This window comes from Simochromis diagramma, unplaced genomic scaffold (genome assembly GCF_900408965.1).
Source record: "Simochromis diagramma unplaced genomic scaffold, fSimDia1.1 OVJJ01000630.1, whole genome shotgun sequence".
NCBI lineage: Eukaryota > Metazoa > Chordata > Actinopteri > Cichliformes > Cichlidae > Simochromis > Simochromis diagramma.
The window spans coordinates 1,392,644-1,408,675 of NW_024386927.1; the positions used below are offsets into that span (position 1 = coordinate 1,392,644).

General features: G+C 40.8%; 1 protein-coding gene and 1 long non-coding RNA gene across 8 annotated transcripts in view; one reads left to right on the forward strand and one right to left on the reverse strand.

Annotated features, from left to right (window-relative positions):
* The window catches only part of LOC120736740 (disks large-associated protein 1-like), a 181,084-nt gene that overhangs the window by 35,657 nt on the left and 129,395 nt on the right, over positions 1-16,032 (forward strand). For 5 of the 7 annotated variants that reach the window (XM_040037034.1, XM_040037029.1, XM_040037027.1 and 2 more), the window contains exon 2: positions 14,971-15,045. The exons of 1 other annotated variant lie outside the window; for it this stretch is intronic. The gene's annotated coding sequence lies outside the window, so the exon portion shown is untranslated. Of the gene's footprint in view, positions 1-14,142; positions 15,046-16,032 lie in introns of those variants that run through there. One more of the 7 variants, XM_040037030.1, reaches the window with a different exon arrangement.
* Positions 3,650-3,930, reverse strand: LOC120736742. Its single transcript, XR_005696600.1, has 2 exons — positions 3,808-3,930; positions 3,650-3,686 (listed from the first exon to the last, which is right to left on the reverse strand). It is a non-coding gene; the product is annotated as an uncharacterized LOC120736742 (long non-coding RNA).

The window sequence follows — 16,032 nt, forward strand, 5'->3', positions numbered from 1 at the left end:
CGTCACTCCTAAAACTTCCCCCTTTTCCTAAACAACCAAATGTCATGTTGCGATATCATTTTTTCATTGGTCAACATGGTACATTTTTCCACCAACACAAAAGGCCTGTTTTTTGTTTTGCTTTTTGGTCATAAGCAGAGAGTGCTTGCTAGCGCTGTACTTAGACAGTAAATGTGACAAAACTATTCAGGAAAAAACACCGCGTATATATTGTTTACCATGACTCTGGTTTTACGTGGCCTATCAGCACAATTTAAAAGCTGGTATATGTCACCAGTTGCTTTGTTTTTTGTGTTGCTTTGTCATCTTGAAGTGGTCATGTGATTGGCTTACCACGACTACTTTAGTGTTCCTCAGTCAAACAGCAGCACTCATGCAATGTTTTGCCCCCGAGCTCCAGGTGTTGTGCCAAAAACAGTGTTGCCAACTCCTCAGTAAGGAAAATCGCTACTGGATGTCCTAAAAGTCGCTAGAAGTCGCTAAATGAAGTCATCACCTAATTTGCATAATTGGTAATGCTTATGTTATTGTAACCGACGCTGTAGGAGAGAGAAATAACATCATGGAAAAGACACAAAGTGAGTAAAAAACACCCTAAATGCATTTAGAATATATTTATAACTACAAATTAAATTTCTTCTAGCAATTATGTTTTTTTTAATGTCACAATTCCAACCCCTTGCCTTTATTCGGGCTTGCGATCAACAAAATTGACCCAAAATAGGCACTCTGGCATAGTGGCATAGTATGTGTGTGCGTGCTTTTAAGTAGTTTTAAGCCTTGTCATCCACAAAAAGTAACAGTAAAAGAAAAACTGACTGCATTACAGTCAGTGCAGGAACAGCGGCTTCGCTCATGCGTGATTTATTTGCAGTTTGGATGCAAAGGTGTAAACATCTCCTGTTCTGACAGCAGCTGGAGGCGACTGCTGCGTGAGGACTATCCGCAGCCTGTGAGCGCTTTGCACGGGTGAGGTGCCCACGGCAGAACGCGCTGCTTGTTGAAATTGAAAGCAATACATGCTTTCACGTCAAAAAGTCGTCATAAGTCTTCAATAAATGGTAAATGGCCTGCATTTGTATAGCGCTTTTACTTAGTCCCTAAGGACCCCAAAGCGCTTTACACTACATTCAGTCATTCACCCATTCACACACAATAACACCAACAAAAGTCACCAGATTTGTCGCTAGTCACTTTTTAGAAAAAAAGTCGCTAAGGGGATCTGAAAACTCACTAAATATAATGACTTTGTCGCTAAGTTGGCAACACTGGCCAAAAAGTGATCGTCTGCCAGAAACTGATATAAGATGTGGTAAGCTGAACACAGCTTCAATCGTCTGTTTGTTGAAAAATAGTAACACGACCACATTTTCTTGTCGGTAACGGTAATGGCGTTGTAACGATAGAAATAGTAATTAGTTAGATTACTTGTAACTGAAAAAAGTAACGCCGTTACTTGTAACGCTGTTATTCCCATCACTGGTAAACATACACATCAACCTTCACAGAAGAGTTAAAGCTGTCAGAGCTGCAAACAGTGGTTGACATCATATTAAACCCTGTGGACTAAGAATGGGATGTCACTCAAGTTCACATGCCTGTGATGGCAGATATTGAACACTATGTTGAAAATATAGAGTACAATATGACTGTAATATAGCAACTGGGATTCAAGAAATGTGCACACAGGAATATTTTGTTAACAAAGGTTGCATATGTTGCTGAATCAGGCTCTCAGGCCCCTATTTGCAATCTACATACAGTTATGCCCCAATTTTTCTATGTAAGTAACTACATACATGCAAACAGAGAAAATGCTGATGATTGTTGGAACATGTTGGAGGGAAGCCCATAGGGCTATAAGAATAACACTGGTAGACAAGGAGCATATGGTCTCACTAATCTCACAGCAGTTTGGGTTTGGAAATGTAGATCCCAATCACTTTCACTTTGTTATAATACCACTAACAGCTGACATGTAATAATTTAACGACTGGACTGGACAGGACCTATCACTGTACTATGCTGGAAATTACTGAGCTCCTGAGAGCAACCCATTCTTTCACAAATGTTTGTAGAAACCGTCTACATGCCTAGGTGCTTGATTTTATACACCTGTGGCCATGGAAGTGATTAGAACACCTGAATTCAACGAACTGGATGGGTGAGTGAAAGCAAATAGTGTACAATCCATATTATTTCACAATGATAAGTTCAATAAGTTTAAGCATCAACATCACTACTAACTCTTTCGGTACACTGCTCAGCATGTCAGTTTTAATTTCGGCAGTAATCTGTGAAACAGGTTTTCCAACTATGGTGATGAGATTTAACTATGGCGAAAGAAAGAGTACTGGTAACATAGGAAGACAGACTCCTGCTTGGTCTTTGTCAGGATGCTGAAGAAATGTTAATTTCTTGAGCAGGAGTCAGAACGCTGACAGCATGGGAAGATTTTGCCCTCTCAGCACACAGCATACAAACACCTCCCAGAGGACATGTTGGATTGACGGTAAACTCTCTGGAACACTGAGAAACACATCGGAATGTCACAGTTTCTTACAGTATGTAACAATACAAAATCTGTTGCATTCAGAAACCTTCTAGCATTTTTTGTGATAGGAAATTGAAGAAGACCTGAACATTTATCCCTGGAAAGAATAGTTTTCACAGTTTACCACGTGTAAGTCCTGAAGATTGTCTGTCTGCTTGCATTGTAACACATTTGGCTCTGCATGACTGCTGTGTGGTCAGATAATGAGAGCAAGGAGTTTCAAAAGGAATGGCTACAACACAGACTGTTAGCCTTTGTTCCCTCTAATTTTTTATGTGTCTGAGCAAACACACAAACTCCCTGAGCGGTCCCTCGGTGACTGCTGTGAGCAACATCAGACGTGAGCACCATGGTCACGCCAGCATCGCATCCATCCAAGTTACACGGTTAATTAAAAGAACCAAATTACAGCATTTACATTACTGGTAGAATACTTTTAATTAAGTGCTTTGTCCCACTTACAGTAAAAATGACAACAATCTTGTTCATAACCTCTGTAAAATGTTAACACTATTGGAAGTATAAATATTTAATTTTAACTATGGCAAAACATGAACTGCCAACCAAACAAAGCCAACTATAAACTCCAATTTTGCAAACACACTTGACATTTTTATTATAAAGCTCTGACTTGTATTATGAGTATTAGCCAGTGTGCGAAGCTCCTGGTACTGGGTGAGACTGTCATACTGTGGTCCGGGAAAGAGTCTTGTAGCTCTTTGTCTGCAATATACAGTAGTAGAAATGTATTTAATGACAGTATTTAATGATCAATATCCATGAAAATTATAAATACGCTAGATGAGCACAAATCTGATTGAGAACTTATATTTCAACTTATTTTTCCTGTGTGTCCTTTTCCCATCTCTAATGCTTGTACACGTTGGCATTAGCGTGTCTTCACTCCTCATCTGCCACACCGCTTTTCTAGCTAAAACACGGATGGCGGCGAATAAGGATGATGACTAGCATAAGGACGTTGATTAGCTGTATAAAAGCGGTTGTGAATCGCATCATTGGCTGGAACAGCCAGTCACCGGTCACTCACTGACTCACATTGCAAAATAGCACAGAACGTGTTTATTTTATTTTCAATTCATGTTGGCCTTTTTTTTTTTTGTGCGCAGCGCATCTGCTGACGCACATATTGATGACCTCTAAGAACTGATTATCGGTGGGGTTTATAATATTTGTTCACAACAGATTTTGCTTGCCATCCATCCATCCATCTGACGGGGTCTCCGCACACAGACAATCTTGTCTGTGTGCGGAGACCCCGTCAGCAGTCCGCACACGTGCAGCTTAGAGGGAACAGTGCTGTTAGCTGCATGAGCGCAGGTTGGATAATTTGAGCAAGTGAGCTTTTGATCCTATTTAAAACATATGTCTACAAATAAAGGTGTGAAACTCAGACAAAACTACATAAGTCACTACCTCATTTTTAAACAAGAATATAATCTGATATGAAAGTCTTTTGTTAAAAAAGCAAACCTTTGTGTCATGAACTCCCACTTTTAGATTAGTCTTAGGCACTGTAGCAATCTGAACTATTGTCTGCAATCAAAACGCACAGGACGGGAAAGAGAAGGATGAAGTAAAGAGAAGTTGGGAAGAGACTCAACAGAAGGAAAGGGAAGGAAAAACAGAGGAGAAGAGAGAAAAGTTTGATCACCTGCTGAAAAAAAACAAGCAAAAAGAGAACAACACAGTAGGGAAACCACAACAACAACCAGCATAAGCATTAGTAAAAGTAATATAATAAATATTGAATTTTACTAAGCAGCACACAAGTCTGACAATGCACAATATGTTTAGAGGCAGCAGCCAACCAGGATAGTGTGTGTCTGTGAGTACCTGTTTGCACACAGAGCTCGAGGAGGACCACCAGAGGGGCAGTCGTGCCACCAACATAGAAAAGAGCTGAGGAGAGCCCCGGACGGGGGGGCGGTCACTCAGCAGCCATGGTGTAGAAGCCACAGGGGGCCGCAGCAATGAGTCTGCAGGCTCCGCGAGCAGCCGACTACACCAGAGCAGACCGACCACCGGGCCCAGAGACCCGTGATCTGAGATTCCTACACATCCCAGAAGGGGCTCGAACGAGCCATGGTGCCAGCCACTGGCAGGGAGTGTGGTGGGGGGCAGATAGGCCCCACACCTGGGGGGCCTGGGATGTTCTGAGAGAGGTGGAGTCTAAGACCCAACCTGACACATAAACATAGACAAACAGGCACACAGACACAAACATTACTTCCCAACCTCATGCACACATATACAAGTAATGAAATGAACGCATTACACATCCCCGTGCATGCACCCACCCACAACCACAGGGACACACCAGCCTGAACCCCAAGCCCACCCTGGACCCACCCAAGAGCAGTGCAGCTATCAAGGTAATGTATGTCAACCGGCACATACCCTCCCCCACCCCTGCTCTATGCAGCCACCAAAAAAACACCACCCAAGTGCCACCAGAGTCCCGTCCAGGTGATGACCACAGCCCCCAGATTGAGACCCCCAAGAAACCCGTCCCTAGGGAATCCCCAATACCCCGAGCCTGTACCCACCCCCACATGAACTACAATAACAAAGGCGAGACAAAACCATGACCACCAAGCCCCCACTAGGTGATGGAGCCGATCAATGACAGTGTGAGCAGTTGTTAGAAGATGTAAAACCCATCCTGACATCTGTTGACCTGTATAGTGCACTCTGTGTAGTATTTTATGTTGTGTTAATTGTAGACGAGGGTTTCTAATCCATTTAAAGGTTTTTAAGCATATCTGAGACCAGAATTGTTGGTCTAAGCTGACTGATAGAGCCGCCTCCCGTTTTGCAGTAAGAAGAGACATTGATTCATCTATTTTGTCCTGTATATTTTAGACAGTAATTTGGGGTTTTGAGATTAAGGAATTGCACCACACTCAATAGAGTTTGTAATTCTACTTGATTAGGTTTAAATTTATTTTTAATTATAGATTTAATTTGTTGATACTCTAAAAATCGATTCTTGTTAATACCATACTGTACAGCTAGTCTGTTAAACGTAATAAAGTCTGTTCCTTTGAATACATGTTCCAAGTATTTAATTCCTCGACAACTCCAATCTGGGAAGTTAATCATATTATTATTCTGTAGTATGTCAGGGTTGTTCCAATTGGGTGTGAAGACTCTGTCATTTTTAGAAAATCCTAACATGCTGTCAGAGCGTAGCTGATGTTGATGCTTTTGAAGCATACATGTCATTTAATGTTTGAGCTAATGAATGGTAAGTCTGAAATCTCTATATTACTGCATAGTGCCTGATCGCTGTCTATCCCGGGCTCATCTAAAAGGGTGTTTTAACCACCGTGAAATGAATTGTAGCCTGTTGGCTAAGAAGTTGAAAGTTATGCAGATCTAGTCCTCCTTTATCCTTAGTCCTTTGTAGCATTTCGAAGCTAATACATGGGGGTTTATCTTTCCAAAGGAATAAAGAAATAGACAATTCCAGAAATCTAAACCAGCCTGGTGATGGTTAACTCGGGATCATTGAAAATAAATAACTGATTCTTGGCAAGAAGCTAGGGCTGAGTATCAAATTTGATTTCTATAATCGATTCAATTCTGACTCAGTTTTAACTCAGACAGTCAGAAATATTATAATTCTGATCATTTATCAGTACTTATCCGTATCTATATATAAAAACAAAGCTGTCACTTGTGAGACTTCATCAGAGGTGTGAGCATCACAGCAGCTGCCTTTGTGTCAAAGTAACTGAGGATAAAACACAGAAAAACATGAAGGAGTAATGAAACCTGCAGCTTCAGAATCTGTGAGACGTCTGCTTTCAGCACCCGACGGCATGTCTGCAGACGTGCTGTCAGGTGAACGAACCGCGCTCTGCGTTTTCATGGTTTTTGTGGAATTCGTTACCTGCTCTTTAATCATTTACTGTTTTAGCTGTTTGGTGGTTGTTGAAATAGTTTTGTGAGCTTTAACCTGAGATGCTGGCGTTTCTGGCAAAATAAATTTATATTTAAAAACCGATTCAGGATTTAATGAATCGATATCACGTTATTCAAACTAAAATCAGTTTGAATTGGGAAATTGATTTTTTTAAACCCGCCCCTAGTGGAAGCGACCCTTCCAATGAGTGATATGAGTAGAGATTTCCATCTAGAAAGATCGTCTTCTATTTTCTTTTAAAGTCGGATGTGGTTTAATCTGCAAGCTTACGAGAGACATTAACACCTAAATATTTGATATTTCCATATTGCAGTGGGGTAGAAGAAGAATAATGGAAAGGAGCAATTAATCGGAATAACTGTAGATTTCAACCAGTTTATCGAATAATGTCTCAGAGAGAGTGGTTTGTGAGCACTGGAGAATAGTAACACATCATTTGCATAAAGACTGATGTTATGTTCTACATTCTTGCATTTCATATCCTTCATCACTTTAGCTTGTTTAATTGCTGCTCCTGGTGGTTCAGTAAAAATTGCAAACAGTGAAGGGGAGCGTGGGCGTCCCTGCCTGGTGCCCCTCTGGAGACAGAGGCTGGAGGATGTTTGGTCATTTGTTCTAACACATGCTTTTGGGGAATTATATAATATTTTAACCAGTTTGTGAAAGAGTTTCCAAAACCAAATTTGTGGAAAGTTGCAAATAAAAATTTCCAGTTAACTCCGTCAAACACTTTTTCGGCATCTAGAGAATAGTGTGGTTTCAATTTTTTTACTACATGAATAGTCTATTAAATTAAGTAATCTACATATATTTGTTGATGACTGATTGCCTTTTATGAAACCGGTTTGGTCAGGATGTTTTATGAGGGGGTTTCTCTTCTCTAATCTGTTTTTAGAGAGCTTTCAGATAATTTTATGGTCAACATTAATGAGGGATGTTGGACAATAGCTGGTGGGAAATACAGGGTCTTTGCCTGGTCGTAGCAGGAGACTAATGTAAATATGAATTCATACTTGGTGGTAGCCAGATTTGTCCAGAATTCTTTGTAGAATTTTGATGGAAAGCCGTCTGGACCTGGAGCCTTATTATTGGGCGTAGTTTTTAGGGCCTCCTGGGGTTCACCTGATGTCAGTGGTGAATCCAGTGCCTTTGCTTGACTGTCTGGTAATTTCTAAAGGGTTACGTTGTCAAGAAACTTATCATGGTAGTTTTTAGATGGGTTTATCTGTAGTGAATATAAAGTTTTATACAAGTCCCTAAAAGTGGTGTTTATTCTTTCAGGGTCATATACCGTGTTCCCAGATAAGTCTTTAATGTCACATATAGGCATTTTTTCTTTCATCCATCCATCCGTTCGCTTCCGCTTATCCTTTTCAGGGTCACGGGGGGCGCTGGAGCCTATCCCAGCTGTCATAGGGCGAGAGGCGGGATACACCCTGGTGGTGGTCAGAGGGCCCGGTGGCGCCAGTGTCCGGCAGCCTCCCCTCTGTCAGTGCGCCCCAGGGCAGCTGTGGCTACAATGTAGCTTGCCATCGCCAGTGTGTGAATGTGTGTGTGAATGGGTGAATGACTGAATGTAGTGTGAAGCGCTTTGGGGTCCTTAGGGACTAGAAAAGCGCTATACAAATGCAGGCCATTTACCATTACCCTGGACAGGTCGCCAGTCTGTCACAGGGCCAACACACAGGGACAGACAACCATTCGCACTCACATTCATTCGCACATTCACACCTAGTGACAATTTGGATTATCCAATTAACCTATCCCCACAAGCTGCATGTCTTTGGACGGTGGGAGGAAGCCGGAGTACCCGGAGGGAACCCACGCAAACACGGGAAGAACATGCAAACACAGAAAGACCCCGGCCTGATGCTGGAATTGAACTCAGGACCTTCTTGCTGTGTGGCAACAGTGCTAACCACCGTGCCGCCCCATTTTTTCTTTCTTTCTTTTTAAATAGGTAGCTAGAAATTGACCGGATTTGTTACCATGTTCAAAGTTTTTCAAGCAAAGTCTTTGTACTAAGAATTGCATCTTTTAAATTAATAATTTCATTTAATTTTGTTTTACATATTTCGTTCAGTATTTCCTGTTCCTGGCAGGACACATAGGCTTCTTCTAAGGATTTGATGGTTATGCTTACAGTTGGAATGACGGGAGCGCCATGTGTTGCAAAGTCCGAAATCACTCATGCACTGTTTAAGTATATTTGTGGACTGCTGAGTTCCTGCTGTGTTGAGCCTATCCATTTCTTCATTTAGTCCAAAGTTGAGGTCGCCCCCAAGAACAAGTGAGCAACCTAGGTGTTCAGAGGTGCACCAAAAAAACATGGAGGGGTCATCAACATTTGGGCCATATATACTTTAAATACATAACTTTTTGTTAAGTATTAACAATTTAATAATTACAAATCTACCCTCTGGATCTATAAGTGCATTGAATACTGCGAAATTAATGTATTAATTAATGTAATGTATTATGTATTAAAGTTGCTACTCCCCTTTGCCTAGTTTTAGAAGACTGAGAACACATTAGGTCTATGAGTCTACTGTAATAAAACAAACATCTGCGTGTAGTTTTTTAAACTGGTTGAATACATTTAACCTCTTCTCTCATATTCCATGTGGCAAACCTTAGCATGCCCATAGCTGTGTGTGTATAGCTAATGTTGCACGATGCGTGTGATGCACAAACGAGTGAGGAAAAAGGAAATACATCACTCATTTTTAAGTCTGATTAAGTGTGTGTATATTAATTTATACAAGCGAGCGTGTACACACTTCTGTGTGTGTGTGTTCTATATGTCTGTGTGCACTGGGAGGCTGCAATAGATGCGCTAAAGCTGAGCGTGTGTGTCTGATTGTGCCGTGCAGATGTGTAAAAATAGTTTGTTGTTCATGACTGCGTCGGGAAACAGGTGATCGATGCAGTGAAAGAAAGGGGAAGGAAGAAAAGCGAGGACTTGCAGCACACCTACAGCATTCTCTGTCTCTTACCTTTTCGTCTTGTTTAGTGTTGGTACTAGAGAGTTTTTTTAGCTAATATGCATAACTGTGAAATCTCCCTGGAAACAGACTTTGATTATTTCACGTGAACTGGTGCTTCAGACACAGTGTTTCCTAGGAAGGAGTCTTTCCTTTCATCCCACCATGTAGCTGCAGTCTTAATACCATTAATACACGTTTGATATTCCACGTGCTTCGTGTGTTTCCTTCTTTAAGATCTTTCCCAGTTTTCACGTTGCTCCAGTTGCCCGTGAGTTTAATCTACAAATAGTGTGTGAAAGTCAGTTCAGTTTTCAGAATCACCTGACACACTCCAGAGGCACTATCAGACTACAGAGCTCTACACAATAGTGAATTCCTTTGAAAACCCCAGACCGTATAGGGCCTTTCAAGTAATAACTAGCAGCCAGGAGACATGGCAACAACTACACCCATAAAAACAAGAGGGTGGCTGTCATCACTAGAGCTGTGGTTTTGTTGTGTGTGGTATTGTTAAAGAAGTATAAATGTAAGAGTTTGTTCTGGGTGGGTGGCTGTAGCTCAGGAGGTAGAGCTGGTCATCTACTAATTGGAAGGTTTGTGGTTTGATTCCTGGTTGCTCTAGTCTTTATGCAGAACTGGTTCTTATATAATGCTTTTCTACTCTAACTGAGCACTCAAAGCGCTTTACACAACTTCACACAGGTACTTTTTAAAAGCTCTTTCTATGTAAGTGCTTCACACACACATTTTTAGTAGATGCACCTATGGTATGAATTTTAAAATTTCCGTTTGTGTTATCCCATTTTCTGTAGAAGAAAAGAAAATCAGGCTCGATCTGAGAGAAAGAGTGTATTTATTTATTTTATTTAACCTTTATTTACACACATTGTCCCATTGAGACCCAATATCTCATTTACAAGACAGACCTGTTCCAGACAAACATGTTAAACTTACAACATTAAAAAACCTGGTAAAACTGCTAAATATGTCTATTGTACACAGTCATACTACACAGTAGGCTAAACACAGCTCTGACTCTTTGTCAGGCTGGCTACAGTGCTGAAGAGAAACCCGGAGTTTCTTGTTCCTGATCACTGATGTGTAGTAAGAAGGCCCTGCTCTATGCAGGGATTTTTTTTAAACTAGGTTTTTCTAGAGTTGTCAGAGCTCTCATTTCAATTGGACTTTTGATTTTTTAAAAGGATTGCATTATCATTTAGACTTGTAAGTTATTTTCAGTGTGTTTTTGCTGAACAGGTGCTCTATATGAAGTATGCAATCAATTTATTTTATGATAATGTGCAGCTATGTGCTATACAAATACCTACGGATAAATTAAACTGCTTTGAAATTAATTAGTGTGTGCAGAAAAAAACACACACACAAAAAACTGTTACATATTTCCAGAAATCTCACACTGATACTCATCGGGGAATGCCAAACACTCATGCAGGCAATAAAAAAACACAGGAAGTGTGATGATGATTGCCAGCAGGCGTTTGCTGGTTTATTATATGGTGGTCATTACGTTTATCATAACTTGCACTGTAGGTTGTATTTGTACATACAATACAACCAGGCAGGTTTTATATATAAATAAGTTGTGCATGATGTATCTTTTTTGCAGTTAGCTGAGTGAAGAGTAGTAGCACTTTGATATTTTTGTCTCACAACATGTAGCATTTAGCACATACAGGCTAAACAGGACTTCAATTCAAACTCTTGGTTCAGCAAGCGCCATTTTTTGAGGAGCCTGTTTCTAGGCAACATCTTAATCAAGTTTCCACCAGAGGGGGGGAAAAAAAAGCTTAATAGGCCCTCAGGGTGCGATTTTCTATCATCAGCTGTGAGACAAATCTGAGCTGTTAACAAATTAATCAGTCAAACAGGGGAAAAAGACATTTCTTATTTGTAGACAATTAGGCAACTGCTGCTCATGTGTGTTATAAGCACACAAGCAGCTACGTTTAAGGCTGATGTCTAATGGAGAAAAACCCAAAGACAAAATGCCTTGTGAAAAATTGTGATTAATTAGAATTTATGCTTTCAAACGTCTTTACTGCCTCAGTGTCATGTGTAATGAGAAATACACTCATGGAGCTGATCACTCAGACACACACGAATCACAGTGAAAAAGTTTATTGTCACACATCTATTTACACAAATCCAACCAAGGGAGCAAGCAGACAGAGAGGGAGAAGAGGGTCAGTGAACGGCTGATGCGTAAACACAGTAAGTGAAACGAAAAGGGAGGATTAGTGAAACTAAGAGCTTACTTGTTACATGGGTGGGAGTTTGGGTACAGGTGGCTGAGGCCAGGCGAAGGAGAGAAGAGAATGGATAGATGGACTGGATACTTGTACTGAACTTCAGTGCTCTAAATTATAGAGAATAAAGTTCTAAATACTACGTAACATTTCCCACATTAGTTGTTATTACAGCCTCAGAATGAAAATACACATGCAAATATTAATCCAGACATCATTCTGTTTTAGAACGGAGTCTTGTTCATGAGTGAGGGGCAATGGCAGCAGGAAATTGACAGATGGACTGGGGCTGGAGCTTCAGTCGTGCACATGCTGTGGTCATTGTGGACTTCCTTTCAACATCAAACTTAGACTCATTTTATACATCATTTTTATACTGCTGTGGTCTCATGTTTTCAAAGGGAGACATGGGAAACAGTTATGTGTGAAAGGATGCAGAGTGATCAGTGGACATCTCCAAGATGGCGTGGGGGGTCCTGACGCTAAAACAAAAGTAAGCAGCTGCACAGTGGTTTTCAAGTAGAAATGTCCCCAGCTTGCCACAGGCAGTTTGCAGCAGATAGCGGATAGTCAGTTCATACAAGCACATTTGCACAAACTTCTTGTAATTTCAACAACTTCTCTTCTCAGGTCAGTAAAAACAAAGATTACCCAGTCTAAAGGTCAAATGTTGAACAACATATTGATCCAATCCAAGCTGGGTCATGGCTGGACGTCCAATCTGCAGGCCTAGTTTGGACATCATATAGATGTCCAGAATTGGTCACCAACAACCAAACATAGACATGATGTGCATGTCTATCCGACATCCAGTGTTTAGTGGGAATATCTTCAATATCTAATAACTTGGTCTAACAATAAATGTTTATTCCAGAAGTAGTAACAAAATGTGCTGCTGACCTGTTCCACTTCACTGTCCATTCCCTGTTGTAAAGCTTGTCTTTATTAAGACCTGAACTCATCTATTTTATACATATAATGCACACTTGTGCTTTCATTTATTACTAATTCTCAAACTGTTATGAGAACAAGTTAATAAAGTTCAAAACTTGTTGTGCACCTCTAGAACATTTCCAGCATGGCTGCTATTTCTGATCTCTTACTAGAAGTCCTGCCATGTCCTCTTCTATTTGGGCCTCTACAATGGGAGGTGAACTAAGCTGAATGGAGGCGAATCTAACTTTAAATCATGTGGAAGATAGTACATTGATGAAGAGCACAGGTTGTTTCTATATTTGTTCCTCTTAATGTTCCCACTCAGACCCCTGAGGCTATCACAGCACAACTCCACTTTAATAGTCTGGCCCTTGGAAATGAATTTTCTGAGCAGAATCCAATGAATGTTGGGAGAGAAAAAAATATGCATTGTCCAGGTCAGACTGCTCACCTCACACTGCTCTAAACACAGCCTCTGAAAACTGACTAATCACATGGAAGATCATGGTAACACAGAGAATATAGAGACATTAAAATCAATGATGATTCCCAAAAGTTCTTAGAAGTTTTCTGTTGCCTAATAATTCCTATATTCCTATAGGCAATGACGTGCACTGTAAGTGACAATGATTACTAAAAAAAACAAAACAAATTACTTTCATGAAATGAATACTACTGTAAACTGCTCATGTTTTTCGACAGAAATGTTCGGTCAGCAAATAACTTTCCATTTGTGCTGGAGTTCTAAAGCACTTTATACTGATGTCAGTGTCAGAAGTGTTGTCACCACTGTTGCAGATGGTGTTGAAGCCAAAGCCTTGAAGGCCTAGTGGAAATGTTGTGACTTGTGCTTCGGCTGTGTTGAGAGCACTTACATACACAGTGATGATATGAGAATGTTACATCATGTAAAAACATATACCATTATTATTGTGAACAATGGAACAGTCCTACTATCAACTGAAATATTTGAAAATGCACTTTTGTAGTTCCTTGTAAATTACATTGTAACAGTTTTCTCAGTATTCAGGCATGAAGATTTAGCCCAATTATTGTTATTGTTCATGATGGTCCATGCAAGGCATAAACTCTAGTCAAATTGTAATAATTATTACATTTTTAAAGAAGACTTGTGCGAATACTGCTAAATACTTGTAAAAATGAGCAGTTTGTTGATGTTTGTGAAACATCCACAGCAGTCAAGCACCTCATCATTTTGCGCATGTGTACACTTGACAGTTACTTAAGCATGTTAGAAAATATTGGGTGGTCTCAGAATGTCATCTCTGCTTTTCGCGGATGATGGGTTTCTGTTGGCTTCATCAGGTGATGGCCTCCAGCTCGCACTGGAATGGTTAGAAGTGAGTGTGAAGCGGTGGGAACAAGAATCATCACCTCCAAATCTGAGGCCATGGTCCTCAACCTGAAAAGGGTGGAGTGCCCACTCCGGGTCAGGGACGACTTCCTGCCCCAAGTGGAGGACTTTAATTACCTCGGGGTCTTGTTCATGAGTGACGGGAGAAGGGAGAGGGAGATCGACAGACAGGCTGATGCTGCGGCTGTAGTGATGCGGATGCTGTACCTGTCTGTCGTGGTGAAGGGAGAGCTGAGTGTAAAAGGGAAGCTTTCAATTTACTGGTCAATCTACGTCCCTACTCTCACCTATGGCCACGAGCTGTGGGTAGTGACCGAAAGAACGAGATTGCGGATACAAGCGGCAGAAATGAGCTTCCTTTGAAGGGTGGCTAGCCTCTCCCTTAGAGAGAGGGTGAGAAGTTCAGCCATCCGGGAGGGGCTCAGAGTAGAGTCGCTGTTCCTCCACATTGGAAGGAGCCAGTTGAGGTGGTTCAGGCATCTGACAAGGATGCCTCCTGGGTGAGGTATTCCGGCATTTCCCACCGGGAGGAGGCCCCAGGCTAGACCCAGGACACACTGGAGAGATTATATCTCTCGGCCTTGGTGTTCCCCCAGACAAGCTGGAGGACGTGGCTGGGGAGGGGGAGGCCGGGGATTTTCTGGTTAGACTGCTGCCCCCAGATAAGCGGAAGAAGATGAATGGATGGAAAATACTGAATGTTGAATAAACAATTTTGTTGTTTCAAAAAGGGCACATACAGGTAGATACAAAGCTGAAAATGACTCGTAGGACTTCTGAGGAATTTATGTATTATATGTCTCTTAGGTATTTTTTGCACACATGTAACATGTAAGTATAGTGATGGTGTGTTTATGTTGGTGTGTTTTTGTGGTATTTGTCTGTTGTTTCCATCGTCCTAGGCAACTGGAGTTAATGTGAGACCACTTATACAGAGATGTTAGCATCAACTCTACAATGATGGGGATTTAAAGGAGGTGAGTAGGCATGAACCAAAACTCAATGTCTAATACTAACTATTAATAACATTTAATTATACACAACGACAGTATATGGAAGATCAAACAGTGAAGCCAAAACGTCTCTATCACCCTCTGGTGTTATAAACCCCACCTTCTGTCAAATTAAGACCAAAAAGGTCTAATCAGATCACATTTCCTGAAAGATTCATTCTGCCATTATTAGTAGTTCTCATCTTGCTGATTTGGGTTCAATGGGTCTAAGTTCTCATCAGTTAAATTTTAATTATCAACTGTAAAATTGGGATGCAACGTCATCATGACAGCTTTGATTGTCAGCTGCAGTCACGACAAACTTCCCCGTCTCTGCTCCGGGACTGCAGCTAGAACCATATCCACGGCTATCTGTTTCAAACTGACAGTGTTAGGTGTTCTACAATAAACGGGAGTAACTGACAGAAGAACCTAAGGCATCCTGACTTTATTTTGGTAAGTTAAATTTGTGTTTTGAGCTAATCAATAAATTCATGCCTTTAGCAGTCAGCAAGGGAAAACAACAGTGTTTGGTAGCTTTGTACACGAATGAATTTACACTGAGTAGAGAAATCACTTTGTTGAGCTAAGTGATTTAATGCTAATTAAAAGTCAGTGCTCTAGTTCAGACATTAGCTCTGCTGCTCTGACTGCAGCAGGCAGCTGCTCAGTCACTACCTAATGCTATTGTTATTGTACTTTTATTATGAATAGTATACTGTAAGAGCAATAGGCTGGACTCTTATGCAGAGTCGAGAAGAGTAATAAGTGACGAGTAACACTATTCTTTTTGAAAGCACATAAAAAATACCTAATAGAACATAATATTTATATTCTGAGACCAAATCATGATATTTGATGTGTTAGGTTAAAATTGTTGTTTTGATTGAAGAACAGGATGTTTTTCTGTTTTTTCCTGCAGGTGACCATAATTCAGAATCAGGACAAGAAACCTGTTCCTGGTTCATGTCA